General features: G+C 41.3%; 1 protein-coding gene across 5 annotated transcripts in view; it reads left to right on the top strand.

Moving 5' to 3' along the window:
• The window catches only part of LOC127001135 (tyrosine-protein phosphatase non-receptor type 9-like), a 150,172-nt gene that overhangs the window by 9,909 nt on the left and 120,319 nt on the right, over window positions 1-19,944 (top strand). Inside the window, exon 2 of one of the 5 annotated variants that reach the window (XM_050865337.1) lies at window positions 6,356-6,415. The exons of 3 other annotated variants lie outside the window; for them this stretch is intronic. The gene's annotated coding sequence lies outside the window, so the exon portion shown is untranslated. Of the gene's footprint in view, window positions 1-6,355; window positions 6,416-19,944 lie in introns of those variants that run through there. One more of the 5 variants, XM_050865335.1, reaches the window with a different exon arrangement.

Genomic DNA, 19,944 nt, shown 5'->3' on the forward strand with positions numbered 1-19,944 from the left:
GGCTATACTGTAAACCTTTTCTGTAGATTACAAAGCATTAGATAAAACTGTATATTAATATTGCTTTTTCCCATCTGTAGTTATGAAACTAATGAATATAATGATAGTCATGTGTACTATTTCCCAATCTGCATTAAAATATGTGAAAAAATACACATGAAGCAGTGTGCACCCAAACTCATGTTTGTGTTACTAACTTGGGCGACTGATGTCAACAAATCAAGATTAACCAGCACATTACTTCATAATCTTTATTAGGGATGTACCGATACCCAAATTTTGACCGATACCGATACGGATACCCCAATATTTGATCGATACCGATACCTGTGCACTGATTTTTTTTATACCACAATTCCAGCAGCTAAAGGGCAATATCGAATGTTAAGAAGAAAAAAAAAGACCCACTATTCATTCCGCCATACGAGTAGAAGGGAAGAAAGCGAGGGAGGAGGTGCCTTGTGAGGTCTAGTTGACTCGGCTCGGTTAACTTTAACTTAATTGCCGTACATTTAGACTGTGAAGAAATCCCCAGACCCTGGCAGCGTGCGGGGTGACTGTCTGACTGCCTGAGGCAGGCAAATGAGGTGAGTGGAGGGGCTCCGCCAATCCCGCGCCGAAGCTACTATACCTGTATTGTACGCGTCCGCAGTACCAAAGGCTATACTGTATATGTACTATGTATTATATACTTGCATTCAAAGTAATGTGAATCTTATCGTTTAAACTTTAAAGTGATGAGAAATAAATCGCGGGAAATTCCAAACCATATAGTACGCCTATCATGATACTAGATAATTACACTTTTCTAATACTTTTTCAACAATTTAGAAAATCCAATTTCTATTGAACAAAATTATTTGTAACGAGTGACATGCGACATACAAAACTCCTTCAAGTATCGATAGTATCGGCAGAAAATCAGCCGATACCGATACCAATACTCTTAAAATGTGCCAATACCACCGATAATGTTGCATAACGTTATGCAACGTTGCCATGAGTGGTGTCCTGCTGGGGACTGCTGGCAATGCGACGTTGCCACACAGGGGGTGCGATTTTCATGCCGTTTCCATCTGGGTTGTCACTGCAAGATGCTGCCAGTCAGAGGCTCACCCCCTGCCTGACATCGTTTTTCCCATCCTATGCTGTTTTCTCCCAACCGTCCCGTCCAGTCCTCACTGGCCCCGAATTTTTTTAACATGCTAAAAAAAATAGGCCCGCTTCCTGCCACTCGGTGGCGACCCCATGAGCCCACCCACGTTTATCACCAACCATGGCCACGATGCCACATGCTTTGTCCCGTTTTCACAGGTCGGGACAGAACGGGGCCGATCGGAACACCAAGTTGGCTATGTGTGAACCCAGCTTTAGTGAGATAGATGCATTCGTGGAAAGAAATATCACATTTCCAAAATATTGTAAAATCTCATAAGGAGCAGCCCATGAGATGCAAAAATAAATCTATGCATTCCTTTTGGTTAAGTGAGATACATTTGTGAAAAGAAAAATCACATTTCCATAATACTGTGAAATTCCATAATGAGCAGCCTATAAGATATAAAGATAAACATGTCCAATATCCCTGCATCACTGATAAGAGACTGAGTGCTGGAGATATGGTATGTGGCTTATTGCTAGTCTTTGAGCATGGTTGTAGTTCATCAGTTACAAAAATTCAGATTGTCCTGTTGATAACACTGTAATACAACACGAGTACAGTACTGTCTCCAGGATTGCGAGTTTCAAGTTTGCGATTCACCGAGTTTGCAACAGGGACCCCAAAAAATAGATTTTTATTGAAAACTGAAATTGCAATATGACCTGAAAGGAAAAGGAAAAGGCTGCTAAAACCAGGTTTTTTCACACCTTGTTGTGGTCCTTGACTCCCATTCTCACTCTTACCCACCCCCTGGGGCTTTCCATTGGCCGCGGAAAGCATGGTGAGTGGGATCCGGGCAGCCAGGCACATGTGTGCGAGCAGCCCCGACTGCATGATGGGCTTGAGCAGCTGACGGGCGGCTGATGATGGCGATGGTGATGATGAGTGCAAGCGGTGTGGCCCCCGCCTCGGCGCCACCCAAATGGCATTTTCACTGGGGCCTGCATGTGTGTGGCTATGCCCATTGTGATCCCAGGCTCCTCAGTATGCCAATTCTCAATTTCCACATGTTGCGTGGGACCCCTTTCCTTTCTTTCATCTCTTTTTCAAAAAGAAGAGATGGAAGAAAAGAATGGGGTCCCATGCAACATGTGGAAAACAAGAATCGGCAAATTGAGAAGCCCAAACCCACAACAAACACAGCCACACACACACGGGCCCCGACAAAAAACCCGTTCAGGCGGCACCGATGCAAAGGCCATGCCGCCGACACTCATCACCATCATCAGCCGCCCATCAGCTGCTCAGGCCCAGCGTGCGGCCGGGGCCGTCTGCACACATGTGCTTGGCCATCCGGATGGGTGGCCAAGCGCAAGATGTCGACGGTTTTCAGTTTTCCCCATAAGAATAATGGTTCAAAGTTTGTGATTTCAGCGTTTGCGACCTGGAACGTTGACCTATTTATCGCAAACTTGGAGACAGTACTGTATCATGAAGAATGCTGTTAAACTTGCAATGTGAACATTAATGGTTTGTTGCACAGCTTGAGACCAAAGAAACTCGGAACATCTTATTGTCCCTACTATTTGTAGTAGACACAACCAACATAAGTTCTGCATTATGCTTACAGAAGTACAAACTGCAACTGAAATATTTTCATGAGTTTTGAAGGAATGCAAGGAGGTTTTCAGTGGCCATGGCCCACTAACTGGTATTTTTAAGATGTCAATAAATTCTGGTTATGTGACCATAGAAAGCAGCTAATGTGACACTGATTAACAAAATGGGGACAGGTCAGTTACTTCTAACTCTCGCCCAATTAGCTTAACATAAGTTGTAGGCAAGATGCTGGAGTCATTAATAGCCAGGAACATTTGGGATTATCTAGAGAAACAGCATTATTCATGACTAGCAGCGTGGGTTCATGAAGGGTAGGTCATGCATTACCAGTCTCTTGTCCTTTTATAATAAGTAATTGTGGCAGTAGATAGAGATAAAAAACTATGATGTAATATATCTTGATTTTAGTAAAGTGTTCGACAGTACTTCTCGCCACCGACTGTTGCTTGATTTACAGGTTCACGGAGTAAACAGGAAAGCTGTGAACTGTATCAGGGCGTGACTTAGCAATAATAAGCGAAGAGTGCAAATCAAAGGTAAAAGATCTGACTGGGGCTGTGTTACGAGTGGGGTCCCACAGGGGTCAGTATTGGACCCATTGATGTTTATCATTTATATCAGTGATTTAGATGCAAGAATTAGTAGTGATGCAAGTAAGTTTGCAGATGATACAAAGATCGACAGGGTAATTGAGTTGCATCAGGAGCCTAGTATTCTCCAGAATGAACTAAAGGCTTAGGGTGTGAGGAGACTTGATCAAAGTTTATAAATGAATGAAGAGCTTTAATAAGGGGGATTTTGATAAGGTTCTGATGGTAAGGGAACAGGATAGGACAAGTAGTAAGGGGTTTAAACTGGATAAATTAAGATTCAACAAAGACATGGACAAGAACAGAGTGGTGGATCAAAGGAGTGCCAATACTACAGTCACATTAAAAAAAGATTAGATAAATTCATTGATAGTGATGTTAGGTGGGGTTAGGTTCACAGGAGCTGCCTCGTATGGGCGTACTGGCCTCCTGCGGACTCCTTACGTTCTTAAATACTTATATAATTTTGCTGATTCTATAGTATGAGTACAGTGGGTCCTTATTATTTGCAATATTACAATTTATGATCCTTGGCCATTCCAGAGTTGGCTGAAAAAGCAATAACTAGGGGTATATAAATCCTGAGCAGTTTAAATTGTACTGTTTGCCAGCCAAGAAAAAAACTATGTGAAAACAAGGCTGTAGCATCGCACTGAAGATATGGTTGTATGTGGATTCAGTAGCCTGGGAGCAGTGTTTAGTGGTGGGATGATGTGTGTAGCTGATAGTTACATAGTGGTGTGTTGGTGTTGGTAGCATGGTATTAGTGGTATGGTAGTGTGTGTAGCATCATGGTAGTGGTGTGGTAATGTGTATAATATCATGGTAATGGTGTGGTGGTGTGTGTAGCATCTTGGTGGTGGTGTGGTGATGATAGGAAAGTAGCTAATGTGACACTGATTTTCAAAAGGGGGACAGGCCAGCTACTTCTATCACCCATTTAGCTTAACATCAGTTGTAGGCAAGATGCTGGAGTTGATAGTAGCTGCCTAGTATGAGTGGTAATATTGTAATGCTGACTTGCCTGATGGGCGAGCCTCCCATAACCCACTTAGCCAAGGGGGTACCTCTTTGGCCGACTGGTAAAGGAGTGGCTCTCCTGTTACGCTGGTTTGATCCACGGCGCCGGCAAACCTTTCCTTGTCTGGATTAATTTCTCGTGTGTTTCATTACATGCAGAGGCCGTGTGTGAGTGTAGAAAAGAACAAATTCTGGCATTTCAATATGTGTAGTAGCATGGCATTCAGTGTGCCAGTCTCTGAAACCATCTTTGTTTACTTCTGTCAGACATTAACCCGATAGCAGCGACGGGCCAAATCTGTGGCTTTACCGTGTAGCAGCGACGGGCCAAATTTGTGCCATGATATAAACCCCCAAAAATAGATGATACATAATCTTATCAGAAATGCTTTGATATATATTATGAAGTGGTTTGTGTGAGGGGTGATTTTTCCTCATTTTTCTCGCTTGGAGGGACCGTTAAGAAACATGGTCCCCGCTGCTACCGGGTTAAAGGGTGGTGGTCCTATTACTATAAGTGTGGGGGATTCATGCAAGCTCAGTACGGAATCTTAAGGATCTTAGCGTCTTGTGATAAGATGCTCCTCTTCCACCATTCCTGCTTCTGACTGTGTTTACCTCTGCAAATCCATTGAAAAAGTGGTTAGATATTGGTCCTGGATGTAAACAGTCACTTTGTCTCCTCCTGTCTTTATTGAACTTTAGTGTTATGTGCTTACTAAGGAAAGATAATAGGAGCGGGTGTGAACACTTGGTCGAGGAAGCCACTATGAAATGTTGTTAATTCAAGTGAGTAAGAATTTTTTATGTGTAGCTACCCTAAGATTTGGCTCCACTAACCCCACATCAGAAGTATTATAATTGTAATTTTTGAAGTTTGTGAGTTTTGGCAAGCACTCATTTTATGTGATAAGTTATGAATGAAAAATTTTAAGTAAAAAGACCAATGAAATTTCAAAAGAAGATCCCAAAGCCAGCTGTTATTTTCATTACTGAGCAGATGACAAGACAGTTGAAATGGTAATGCATCTCTGTTACAAAATGCTATAAAAATAAACAAGTGCAGTAGATACAATGGTTTTGAATCCTTCTTCTAGTCTTCATACATGATATAAGTTGTGTTTAACCTCTTAGTTTGCATCAGTGTTACATTTTCCATAGTTTCCCCTTTTTCTAATATCATGCCCACTTCTCTACTAAACTTGCTGATTTTGTGTCTGTGCCACCCACAACATTGCTACACAAAACTTTCTTCTCAAACTATTTCATCCAGTTTACTAAAACAAGAACATCCTATCTCTATTTTCACCACTCAACCATTTGCAATTTATGAAGAGGGAGCTAGTAAGGCACCTAAACTTATTATTTTTCTTAAGAAGTTTGTCCCCTTACGGTTTTCTAGTATTACTATAAAACATCATTATTGTCAGTGACCTAGTTTCCCACAGAAGCAGGATAGGGAAGCAAATAAACCATTATGACTATACAGATCAGCATTTTAGGCATAAGTAGTTAATGGGGAGGGTCAGTCAACCTTGTACATACTGTCAGCCTCTTGTATCCAAGGATTTACTTCCGTTGGTGCAGTGGAATTTGAAGACCTGCACTTGCAATTGCCAAGTTTCAAGAATAGATCTCTTTTGATGAAACTGATAGCTGATAACAGTAATAGTAATAATAATAATGATAATGATAATAATAATAATAATAATAATAATATAATATAATATAATATAACATAACAAAATGCAGTCAAAGTCTTTTAATTCATATAGCATCCGGCTCACGCCTTTTTTGCCTTGGAATTTTTTGTTAAATATCAAATGTCATAATTTGTCACGGTAGATGTGCAGTATCGAACACTAATATGGTAGTTTACTTACCTACCTTCAGTGTGTTTCAGTTGCTGTGTTTTATCATGTACGTATACAAACTAGACACACTGCACGTAGGGTTTTTTCTTTCAGTTTATTGCATAATGAGGGTGTTACGTGCATTCACTTCTCTGCACTCTTTTTGCCAGGTCCTGTTGTTGTTTTGGGTGGCATAATGAGTTTCCTAGGGTTACTGCACAAAATGAAAGGTATGTAAAGATAACAGAATCATGGAAATCACATCGCTATGCTGTTCACAAGGCTGATTACTTTGACACCATGGCCAAAACAAACAAAACATCTGCTTATCGACATTACTATTATTATTATTATTATTATTATTATTGTTATTATTATTATTATTACTGTTGTTATTGTTATCATTATCATTATTATTTGTTTTATTTCATAATGATTGATAATATAGTAATAATAATAATAATAATAATAATAATGACTAGTAATAATAATAATAATGATAATAATAACAATAATACATACACCCAACCCCCAGCTATCGCACCTTCCTCTATTGCAATTCACTGCTAACGCGCACACCATCAAAGCTCCCATCCTCATGCTATCACGCACTTTGAGACGCCCTATCACGCACACAAAACCTGATTGCGTTGGTTGATCTGAGTTACCTGGGCTGTGTGGTGCATGACAGCTGATTGGGGCTGTGTCATTGACTATCCTTGCTCATTCATTGGCAGGGTTGTTTTAATTTAAATGATTTAAATCAAAGTAAAAAAAAATCATGATTTAAATTGAAATGAAATATACTGTATTTAAAATTATATATATGCAGAGGGTTCTCAGGTTACGACGTCCTTGACCTACGATGTTTCAAGGTTACGACGCAGATGTCGTAAATTATTAAAAATCCTTGTTTCGACTTGTGATATTTGTGTTGTAATTACGAACTTCATGTGTTAACTAGTTCACGACTGCAGCATAAGAATATGTCGTCACGCAGTGCTTAGCTAAGGAAGAAGGCAAGCTCATTTCCCACTGTATGCCATTCTGGTTTGTTGTTCTTTCACTCTCCTAAGTTTGTGTTCTTTTTTCAATGACTTTTGGCCTTCATTATGTCTCTCAAGCATAAGGCAGACTCCTCTGATGGCAGTTCTTTGAAGAAAAGGAAAGCCATCATTGGGGAAGTGAAGTTAGACATTGTGAAACAATCAGAATTGGGAGAAATGGGAACGGACATTGGTTCTGTGCTGACCTTAAGGAGAGCGTCTCGCATTAATACTTAAAAAAAAAAAGCAAAAATGACAGTCATGGCTGAATTCCCCCCTCCCCACCCTCTTCTGCTCGTCACTTACGTCACTATAAAACATTTGCCTGCGCCATGACGGGCTGGGGCCGACTACCATTCAGACCCCTCAAGAAACTCTACCGGCGCTGTAGGCAGACAAAAAACAAACAAAAAACAACTATTTGTACACAGGTGCATACATTGTCACGTTTCAGCGAAGAAAATACCCTAAAAGAATATTTGTATGGTATCTTGAGGCAAACTAGCTTCTGTGATGGCCTTGGAGGCAGCATCATCAGTCACCCCGGAGAAGCCAGAGATAATTTTCGCATTTCAGCTCGATTTCCAAGAAAAGGACACCATCAGACACACAAAGTCCTTCAAAACAAAGAAAAAACTGCAATTCAGTAAAGAATATCAACAGGGAAGGCATCTAAGTTTAAAGGGCGAACTCTATTAATCCATAGACTTTAACTCTTGTTTTTGTTAAACGGGATTAATTTCAGTTTTTCGGAAATTCTGTCGCTGCTATTTGACCAATTTTAATAAACAATACATCATTGGAAAGAGGAGTTGAAGTGCGAGTATCATTATTCATATTCTTTTCAATCGAGGGATAATTGTTGGAAAAAAAATTATCATCTTTAGATTCACCAAAAAAAAAAAAAAATCATCATTTAACAAAAGCAAAATTGAAACATTTTCAATGATGAGTCTTTTGGATTCTGCTTTAGGTTTCTTTGGTATTTTTTTCAGCAGCGTAGGTAACTAGGTAAGACAGGAATTTTGAGATGGTTTGTTAAAAAAGTACATTTTATTTTTTCCTGCTATTATGTATTGACTAATAGATCTGAAAGTGAGCGTATATTACTTCCCCACAAAAATACATATCAAATGAATATAATCAGGATCATATTGTACGTCAATGATTTAACACATGGCGGATGCCAATCTCAAGCCAATCGACGGTTGTGACAATTATTATTATTAGTGTTATTAGTGTTTTTCATATAAATATTTATTGTCTAATTATGATTTTACTTCAGCGTTAGCACAGGTGAGTGATTTTGGTGCTTATAGCACTTTGATTTGAGGGTTGGGCTGACAGTTCCTTCTAATAAAGGGTGTGTTTCAACTTGCTCACACAATTGGGTTACAATGTGTTGTAGGAATGGAACTCAGTCGTAAGTTGAGGACCCCCTGTATATATACACATGTACAATAATACCTCGGATTAAGAGTGCCTTATTGTATGAGCGTTTTGATTTACAAGTAAAAGTAAATCATTAAAAATGCCTTGGTTAACGACTGGCGACCTTGTGTGCGAGCACCCTGTTTGTGTGAGTCGAAGATGTGAGCATGGGCTCCTGTTGTTCGCTGCAGGACGAGAGCGCTCAGAGCGGAAAACAATGGAAATGGGGTCTCAAGCTGGTATCATACTGGGCCTTTTTCCTCCAACCATTTTGGCGTTAGGTGCAACAGGCAACTCCAGCTTTTCTGGGTGTGCGTCACATACGACCAAGGTCAGTTGCCCATATCCACAACGTAAAGAAACCAGTCGCCCTGTATCCACATGGCACCGTTTGCCAAAGTAAGGGCTATCGTGGCTTGTACTGCGGTTACTCAAATTATGGACTTGTTGCTACAGTTAATCGGAAGGAAGAAGACATTGTGGGTACGGTCATGGCTTCAAAGACGGGAGGACAAGAGTGTTTACCCAAACCAACAACTTGCTCCTGGTTGACCGTAGGGGTAACTGTGGTTTCTCCTTGCTCCAACGGTTGGAGGAAAAGGTCCATTGTGACACCGCCTTAGTCCGCTTTGTACACTTGCAGAGGTAGCACCTGTGCTAGTGTCTGTGTATGTTCGTGCTCTAGTGTGCGACATTTGTGTCTTCAGCACTATATTATTTACATATTATGCTATATTATTTCAATTATTTCTATTATTATACTATATTATTTATCATTGCTAGTTGTTAGTAAAATTACTTTTATTCTTTATAAAATAAGATGAAAAATGATTTTTGTTAATAGTTTTGGGGATACGTGATGCATAAATGGGATTCACATTAATTTAAATGGGGAAATTTGTTTTGGTTTACGAGTGTTTTGATTTGAAGAGAGATTAAAGTGGGTGAACTTACCGACATTGGAACAGAGTAGGGAGAGAGGAGATTTGATTGTGGTGTGGAGGGTGCTGAATGGGATGGAAAAAGTGGGCAAGGAAGATCTAATCATATATGATATGAGAGAATCAAGAGGTGATGGAAGTAGAATGAAAAAGGAACCCTGTAGAAGATACATTTAGAAGAGCAGCTTTCCATAAAGAGTAATGGATGTCTGGAAAAAGATGTGGTCCACTCAAAGTCGATTCATGAATATAAGGCCAAGTTGGACTATAGTAGATATAGAGACAAGGCAGTGTGATTGTAGTTCCTCTTCCTTATACCACAAGTAGGTAAACACACACACACACACACACACACACACACTTGACGAGGAGACTGTGTGTGCAAAAACGATTCATGAATTTAAAGCCAAACTGGATAATAAGTGTTATGGAGACGGGACAGCACAAGCCTAGTACGGCTCTTTTCCTGTATTTCACAACTAGGTACAACTAGGTAAATACATACACACACACACACACACACAAGAGTGTGGATACATGGAATGGACTTAGCAAAGACATTGTTAAAGTGGTCAGTGTCCATATAATGAAAGAAAAGCTTGACAAATATAGACTGGGAGACAGGACTGACTGAGCTTGAGCTCAGGCCCTGTATGCTACAAATGGGTAAATACAAATAGGTAAATACACACACACACACACACACACACACACACACACACACACACACGGACAAATTATAGGAAAGAGACGGATGGGTGGATTGCATTTACCTAGACTTAAAGAAGGCATTTGACAAAGTTCCACATTCAAGACTGCTGTGGAAACTTGAAAATAAAGGAGGATTGAGAGGGAAAATTAAGTGCTGGATGGAAAGCTACTTTGAAGGAAGAGAGATGAGAACCGTGGTTAAGGACACTAGATCGGAATGGAGAACGGTGGAAAGCGGAGTGCCCCAGGGGTTGGTTTTAGCACCAGTACTCTTCTTAGTCTATATTAATGATATGCCAGAGGGAATAAACAGCTACATGAGCCTGTTCACAGATGATGCTAAACTGCAAAGACATGTAAGAAACAGTGAAGACTGCAAGGAGCTGCAAGAAGACCTAAACAACATTTGGAAATGGAGTCAGAAATGGGAGATGAAATTCAACGTGAAGAAATGTCATGTTATGGAAATGGGAAATAGTGTAGAAAGACCAAAATGGACATATAAAATAGAAGATGGTGAAATATTAAAAAAAGTAAATGAAGAGAGAGACCCGGGAGTAATAATGCAAGATTATATGCAACATGAAAGTCATATAAATCAGATCTTCGGTGATACATATAACATGGTGAGAAATATAGGTATAGCATTCCACTACATGGACAAAGAAATGATGAAAAAATTAATTACTACTATGATCAGACCTAAACTAGAATACGCGGAAACAGTGTGGTCTCCACATATGAAGAAACATAAAAAAACTAAAAAGCTGACTTTTCCCCCCACTTTACTCCGTTGTCATCCCAAAATACATACTGTGTAAAAATGGAGAAAATGTGAAGAGAGAACGGGTCGTTTTGAAGCCATAGCTGAAGGCGGCAGGCTACTTTACGATTGGGTGACAGTTTGAAAACATGCTTGTGATTGGCCGAGTCCGATGATGTCATCGACGGCGCTCATCCAATCAGCGGTCTCTAACTATGACGAAACAAAAGAAGGCGAAACGGAAGTCGCATGGTAGAGGGAGAGCTTGTATTCGAGGAACAAAGTTAATTCTGGCACATGTTATGAGACGGGCCCGCCGCCTACCCACGAGAGCATGCAGGTGTTGGTGGTAGCGAGTGTTCTAAGTGCTAATCGGTTCACGGATAGAGAAAGTCATATCCGCCAGGGTTACTTTATTGGACAAAAATCACAAAGGTCATTACGACAAGGACAACACATAGGATAGGTGTTTGTTTGTGTATGCGTTTGTGTGATTGTTGTTTGTGTAGGTTAACATTTAAGTGTGGGTGTATGTGTAGAACAATGTGTACGAATGGACGACAAGAGGACATGGACGGACAGTAGAAGATAAACAAGTAACACGAGATAACAATTAGACGCACAAGAAACAGCGAGACAGGAGCACGAACGAAAACATTGACACAAAGTAAAAATGAACATAGTCTATGCTGCAACGCCCCATTTTCTTATTGTCACTGAGGGGAAGGAACACGGAATTTGAGCGGTGACTGCTACACAGGAAGACTACTGCAGGTGGGGCACTGTCATGTTCCCCCCTCGGCATATTCATCCCTGTTATTTTTACCCCCTGACAGATTCCTCCCTTCTGCTTAATCCTCTTGAGACATACGAGTATTACCTTGTGGACATTTTTTCCACCTTGCACTGTTGTGATGACGAAACCGACGAGATTTGTTCCTAATTTGGTGGGGCTAGGTTGCTATCTAGGTTTTTTCATTAGTTGGTTTGGGTAAGTTGCTTTCAAAATTGGCGATTGATAAATAAGAACGGGGGTAGGGAGGAATGCCTGAAGGGGAAAATGTACCTGGAGGGAAGAGGTATTGATGGAGATAATTTATATAATAGCCCTCTACACTGTCTGCAATTAGTACTTAATGAATTGGAAGAGGTCAGTATAAAAGTTTGAAAAATCTTCGCGTGCTTTGCTTCGAAGGATAATCTGCTTCACCACTGAGGTATGAGTGCCTTATTTTGCCGCATTTGTTGACCGTGAGAACGAAATGTCGAACCAAGCTAAATATAGGGTCTGACCTTCAAATTTTCCCTGCCCAACACTGCCTAGCACACAAACATGCTGACGTCCGTAAAGAGTAAGCATCCATTGCACCATAATGCTGTGTTTTTATAGACATTTCTTACCTCAGTTCTGGTTTACGATCAGCATTATGCTTACTCCCCATCAGGGGCATATTTAGGATCTTGAAACATAGGGGGACTTTGCCCAGACCAATAAACTTATGATTTTCACTGGTGTGGCAAGTGGCCGTGAACATGTGATAGGGACGTGAACCGAATGGGATCAAACTTTCTGTTTCCCGTACTGGGTCTTTCAATTATTACAGTACTAACAGGGTCGTAGCCAGGGGGGGTCAGTGGGGTCGGACCCCCCCCCCCCTCATCTTCTAAAAGGTTCTTTCTGAGAAAGTCAAGTCTGTAAGTTAGATATAATTTTGGTAGGATATTGAGGATTCTTCTTGCCATACTTATTCCATTAATTGCCTATATATAGCTGAATAAACAGCAGAAAATGCACCCAGAAATGTCAATTTTTCAAAACCCCGACCCCTCCAGCTGATATGGCTAGCGTTGCTCGCCACTCGACCCTCTTAAAGTGGCTACCAAGGTCCACATTTAGTGGAAAAAGACCTCCCCTCCCCCTTTTTACAGTTCTGGGTACGGCTCTGTTAACTAAGATTTTTTTTATTGCCACCAGGAGAGGCTATTTTTATCGGTGTCTCAGACGCCGATCTACAGATTCTCCATCTTCCTGTTGTTGTTCTCTTCAAGTTGTTTTCCTGGCCTACCCATGCATTGTAGACATGACATTGTATATAATAACACTTGTTAGCCCTGATGAACCCTACAACACGGCATTATAAACAAAGTCAGCTTTTTTTTTTACGTCTAGGCCTGTGGCGCCGGTAGGCCTTCATAGTAGGGCCTGATGGTTGGCCCCAGCCCGTTGTGGCGCAGGCAAGTGTTTATAGTGGCGCCATCTTCACTTTTCAGCATTTTCCATTTTAGACCCCTAGTTGAATAATATAAATTGTTGGGGATTTGTTGAAGGGTCATGCGCCGCCGATCTAGCACTGTTTTTGCGCTGCTAACACTTGTTATTTATGTAAAAACTAAGCTATTGGAGATCTGGGGCTACTCATAAAACAATGGAGCTATAGCCCCCAATGTCCAGACCTAACGACACCATTGCTTTTGAAGCTTGGTGTCAGTACTGAGAACTGCGTGTCTGGTGTTTAGAAGTGAGGCTTGAATCGTATGTTAAAAAAAAAAAAATGTATTTTTCGTCGCCAGACGTTCTTCCAGCATTGCGTTGCTGTTGACTCACTAAATCCTGGATGAAGGTATATAGGAAGCGTGACCTGAGTGTGTCCAGGGGGCATAGAGATGGGTGGTCTTGTGAGCGTGGGTGTCTTGATGACGTGTGAGTGATTGGTGTCAAGTGTCTGATAAGCGGTAGTGTGTGTGTGTGTGTGTGAGAGAGAGAGAGAGAGAGAGAGAGAGAGAGAGAGAGAGAGAGAGAGAGAGAGAGATACAATAACTTATATCTGATCATGGTGGGTGTTAACCTTTTAACGTAGAGATAGTAATTTTGCATTAATCGGCTATTTTTTTCCCTTTTTTTTCTTCACACTATTTTTCCATTCCGTTGTTTCCGTTCCTCCCCACTTGGTTTCCTACTCTTCACTTTCATTCCTCCTTTCCATTTACCTTTCCTTCTCTACCTTCTTTCACACTTTCCTCCCTCCCATTTATCTTCCTTCCTTCCCCTTCCCAACGCCTCTCTTTCTCCATATTTACCTTCTCTTTCCATCATCTTCCTTCCCTCCTTCCCATGACGCCATATTATAACCAAGGCAGTTGTGGCACCGCGATGGAACACCTCAATCAATCAATCAATCAATCAGTCCCTTCCCTCCCCACACTTTCCTCCCCAGGCACCTCCGTCCATATTATGACTCGTGACCTATATATGTGGGTGTTACTGGCAGCCCTTTCAGACGGCACAGTCCCCCTCTCCCACATACCCTCCCTCTAAATTTCTTCCTTCCATTTCCTTTCATCCTCCCCGTAGCCTTCTTTCCTTTTATTATCCTCCCCACGACCTTCCTTCTCACTTTCCGCTTCTAACACTTCTCCGTCATCCCGGGCGGAGTGGAAAAATTTGGGCGGCTTTTCCGATACCCTACGCAGTGAATGTGTACCAGGTATTAATCGGGGGTTGTGTCCCGTCTCCTGGGATCTGTTCTCTTCTCCTATAATTCCTTCCCCTCCTGTCTCTTTCCGGCATATGACCACAGATGTTGCGCCGACTAAATGAAACTTTCCAACTTGTTCCGTCATCCACTTTTTCATATCTCCATCTGCTATATCTCCCTCTTCACTTTTCCCACAGCCTCTCTCTCCTTCATCTATGCCTCTTCTCTACCCCTTCACCACGGCCTCCCTCCCTCTCTTCTCCATCAGTCGCTCGCTCTCTTCCTTTCTTTCCACCTCTCCTTTATGTATGCCTCTCTCCCTTCCTCTACATTGTTTCCCTTCAATTCCTCCCCTTCCATCTCGTATCTCCACCATTCATATAACCTCTCCATCCTTTACACTTGGGTTGGTATTGTTAGACGTTTTCATGTCTTACGTCAGCTAAAGGTCAAACAGGAGATCACTTGGGTTCTAATGAGTGTTTTTTTGAGGCTCATGATACAGCAGAAAGGTCCAACTACAACCAAGGCCGTAAAACTACCTCTTAAAATGCCCAAAACTCCTACGAAAACCTTGGAAAATAGGGGTAATGGGAGCCCGATACGTTTAACCCGGTAGCAGCGACGGGCCAAATTTGCGGCTTTACCGTGTACCAGCGATGGGCCAAATTTCTGTCATTATATAAACCTCCCAGAATAGATGATGCATAAACTGATCACACATGCGTTGATATATATTATGAAATGGTTTGCGTGAGTGATGATTCTTTCTCATTATTTTCCTTAGAGGGACCTTTAACCTAACCTAATCTTACCCAACCTAAGAAACATCACCCCTGCAGCTATCGGGTTAAGGATATGGACCTTGGTATATCGTCGTCTGTCTCCCTGAACACTAAGGGTCGTATTACAAGACATTTCGCCGCCCAAGAACACATATTTGAGAAGGCTTTCGTGGGAGTTGTGGGCATTTCCAGTAGTAGTTTTATGACCCTGGTAGTAGAGTGACCCTTCTTCTGTACCGTGAACCTCAAGAAACACTCATTTAGAACCCGGCTGACCCCCTCTTTGACCTTTAGAAATAGCTGATGTGAGAAACGAAAGTGTCTTATAATACCGAGCTAACACCCTCCACTGGTCCATTCCATCTTTAGCTTCATTATTCCCCTTCCTTCGACATCTTTATGCTGTATACTGTGTCCATTCTCCATCTCTCCTATCTATCTCATCCGTCTCCTGTCTGAGCTGCCTCCCCACTAATACCATCCACCGTTTCATTCCTTCCTTATCTCCGTCTGTCTACTTTGCTTAACCCCTCTATCCAATACACTGTCCCTATTCGCCTTTCCTTCTACTTAGCTCCCATACATCCAGTCTCCTTCCTGTCTGAGCTGCCTCCCCACTAACATCATCCACTGTTTCATTCCTTCCTTATCTCCGTCTGTCTACTTTGCTTAACCCCTCCATTCAATACACTCTCCTTATTCTCCTTTCCATCTGATTAGCTCCCATACATCCACTCTCCTTCCTGTCTGAGTTGCCTCCCCACTAACATCATCCACTGTTTCATTCCATCCTTATCTTCGTCTGTCTACTTTGCTTAACCCCTCTATCCAATACACTCTCCTTATTCTCCTTTCCATCTGATTAGCTCCCATACATCAACTCTCCTTCCTGTCTGAGTTGCCCCCCCACTAACATCATCCACTGTTTCATTCCATCCTTATCTCCGTCTGTCTACTTTGCTTAACCCCTCTATCCAATACACTGTCCCTGTTCTCCTTTCCTTCTACTTAGCTCCCATACATCCACTCTCCTTCCTGTCTGAGCTGCCTCCCTTCACCTCCTCCCCGCCCCACCGTGCATGGTACTCTAGTCTCCACCGCCCTCCTCGTATGCGTTACGTTCGACGCCCACTGCCCGGGTTATATACCTTACTGCGAAGGGACTTATCTTTTTCTTTCTTTCTATGTTGCTCTCTGTTTCTATCTATATATCCCCCCCTCTCCCCCCCACACTCATGCTGACTCGTCCTCAAACATTCCCTTCCTCCCCACCTTCCTTTTTCTTTTTCTCTATTTGTTCCTCTTTCCTTTATTTTCTTCCTTTCTTTCCACTTCCTTCTTTTCTTTAATGAAACGTGCAGTAAATGGGTCTGAAAGAGAGAGAGAGAGAGAGAGAGAGAGAGAGAGAGAGAGAGAGAGAGAGAGAGAGAGAGAGAGAGAGAGAGAGAGAGAGAGAGAGAGAGAGAGACTGTCCATTATCCTTTCGACTTCTATACGGTGCAGGAGGCAGGCCAAGGGCTAAACACCAACGAAAACAATACCGTCCATAACTTGGTCATTAGTAACAGAAAATAGTCCTCAACATGGTTCTCCTTTATTATAAAAGAAAACATGTGATTCCGAAAGGATAATTTATTTTGGTTAGAGGAGTTTCCATGTTCCCCTCTTGAAAGTTTAATTCAGTGGTTCCCATCCCGGAGGTTGAGGCGCGGAGTTTGGTCACTGAACTCTTTTGTTGGAGGGGGAGGCGCGAGGCACATGCAGATTATAATCTTTTGAAATTTGAAATATCAAGAAATATTATTTATGTCAAATCTTTAAAAGTATCTATTAGTAAAAGATAATGTGTTGGATAATCAGGTCTGTGTGTTAGATAATCACGTCTCTCCCTTGATCGTATAAACGAACATTCATCTTTATATGCAAAAATGAATCGCTAGTTTTGATTCAGAAGCATCTCGACAAATTTGGAGCCACTGTTATGTTGATTCACATACTTTTGTAAAGCTTCTATCAGCTGAGCAGCCATTGGGTGGTTCATGGTTGCCTGAAAGTCCCTCGAAATCAGGTCACCTTGAACCACACCACACCTCACGGCAACTTCCACCACCGCTATAATTCTCGTTCCTCTCATTGTTCCCTCAACTTGCCACTAATTACGATGTGCAGTTGGTTAGATTGAAAAAAAATAAAAATCCATGGGTTTAGTCGACAGTCCCCTTCCCCCCTGAACCCCCTGTTCGATTCACTCAGCACGCTCGCCAAGCTTTCTCAGTAGTTTGCAAATCCCTCCTACTGAACATGTAGGTGTGCTCCTGAATACAAGCTCCTATTTTTTTGTATTATCATTTTTATTGTTTCATATATAGTCAAGTTAACCACTGAAGTCATTAGGGGGCATAGATTGGAGGTTTATTTTTCGTCTTCTAGTATACAATGCAAATATTTATAATAAAATGTTACCAATTTGATCAGTAGGGTCGCAGCCCGTCTTATTTAATGCACGGGATTGGGGTCGCCCGAAGATAATATTGAGACTGATTTTAACCATAATAATGAAGGAGGAAACAAAGTCGGGAAGGCTGTAGCAGTGGGAGTGCACCAAACAAACTTTTATCAGTAGTTATAAATGGCTCCTTTAACAATATTTTATCGGACAGGCGCCAACGCGTTGCCAGTGGTGGATATTTTTGTAGCTTTACTCATGTCACGCCTGGTGTTCCTCAGGGCAGTGTTCTCGGTCCGCCTCGTTTTTTTCTTTTCCTATGTACTAGTGATATGTGGCATGGCATTTCCTCTCGCTTTATGGCTTGTGCCGATGATACTTCCTTATCAGTCTATACCCCTTATTCCTCATCCTCAAATTAGGTATCTTGAGGCCACTAAATTGAATGCGGATCTTGATTTGGTTTCTCTTGGTGTCACCGCTGGGGCATGAAAGTAAAGTCTGTCTAGACCAGTTGTATAATTTTGTTGGGTCAAGGACCGCCGATGCACCACGTCTTGATATCTTAATTGACAACCAAGTAATCCATTCTTGTAACTTTGAAGTTACTTGGGGTAACATTAAATTCGAAGGTGACCTTTGATAATCACATTAAGAAAACTGCTTCTCAAATTTACCAGAAGGCCAACCTGTCACGGAAATGCATCCTCATCGTCATGTGGGGGATGAAGTGCTCATGTATCCCTATTTCTATGTATTGTGAGAATGAAGCGTTTATTTTGGTAAGTTTCAATTTGTATGCTTCTTCCTTTAACAGAAAAGGGTAAACCTATAACTTCTTCGAAATCTTGACCATACCTTTAACGGGAAAAAAAGTATCACTATCAATTTGAATTTCGCGCGGTTCTCTTAGTAAAACATGGCGTCTGTGACGATGCTACCTCCACTTACTTTTGTCACTTACAACTTGAATTTTCTGTTAATTGTTCTCGTTCGCGGTGAAATCAAATTTAAAAACGTTAGTATGTTGGTAGAATGGGGCGTGAAGGTCTAAAGCGTAAAGCCCTGGAAGTGAAGAGCCAGGGCGAGGCGGTTCGAACCCCAGTGCTGCCGCGTGACATCAAGAAGGGGATTTGGTCCTAAACCTCAAGCCACAACCTCGAAAAAGTGACCCCATTATATGAACACAGCTAAAATTCTGTCAAAGCAAAGAAGATACATATTGGAATTACCATGTGCAGTGTACTTCCAGCTGATATTTTTTTTCTCGTTGACATTGACAAGTTTAAAGCAAAAGTTAAAGAGAGAGAGAGAGAGAGAGAGAGAGAGAGAGAGAGAGAGAGAGAGAGAGAGAGATTCCCTGGTGATAATTAACCTGTTTTTCTTCCTTTACAGGTAAGTGTGACAAGATAGCAGAGAGCGGGACGAGTGGGTGCAGGGGTATGTAGCAACTCCTCTTTCCGAGACAACTGCGTCAACCTCGATATTATTATTGTTATTATTATTATTATTATTATTATTATTATTATTATTATTATTATTATTATTATTATTATTATTATTATTATTATTATTATTATCATCATCATTATTATTGCCCATCTTAGGCACAGGCTGTATGAAGACGTACTTCCAGCAGGAAAGAAAGGTAGATATTGATAGGCAGAGACGAAAGAGTTTGACCAGACAGGGTATCAGCACGGAAGCACAGTTTTTAAGAACAATAGGAGGTCCATAAGCCTTCTAAGAGTTGAGGTCAGAGAGGGCATAGAAAAAAATTATAGTTCCTTCTGTCCAATTCAAAAATGACAGCAAGGTGAGAGTTTAAGCGTTCTGTAGCGTCTAACCTGAAGTCCTGTAATCCCTGTTAGTGGGATTTTATTATTATTATCAATATCTTCTTCTTCTTCCAATACTACTACTACTACTACTACTACTACTACTACTACTACTACTACTACTACTACTACTACTACTACTACTACTACTACTACTACTACTACTAATAATAATAATAATAATAATAATGATAATAATAATAATGATAATAATACCACTAGTACCACTACCACCACCACCGCCACTACTGCCACCACTTATATTATGCATGGAGGTATAATGGCGGTGGTGTACGCATTCAAATCCAAATAAAAATAACTT

Source organism: Eriocheir sinensis, chromosome 20 (genome assembly GCF_024679095.1).
Source record: "Eriocheir sinensis breed Jianghai 21 chromosome 20, ASM2467909v1, whole genome shotgun sequence".
NCBI lineage: Eukaryota > Metazoa > Arthropoda > Malacostraca > Decapoda > Varunidae > Eriocheir > Eriocheir sinensis.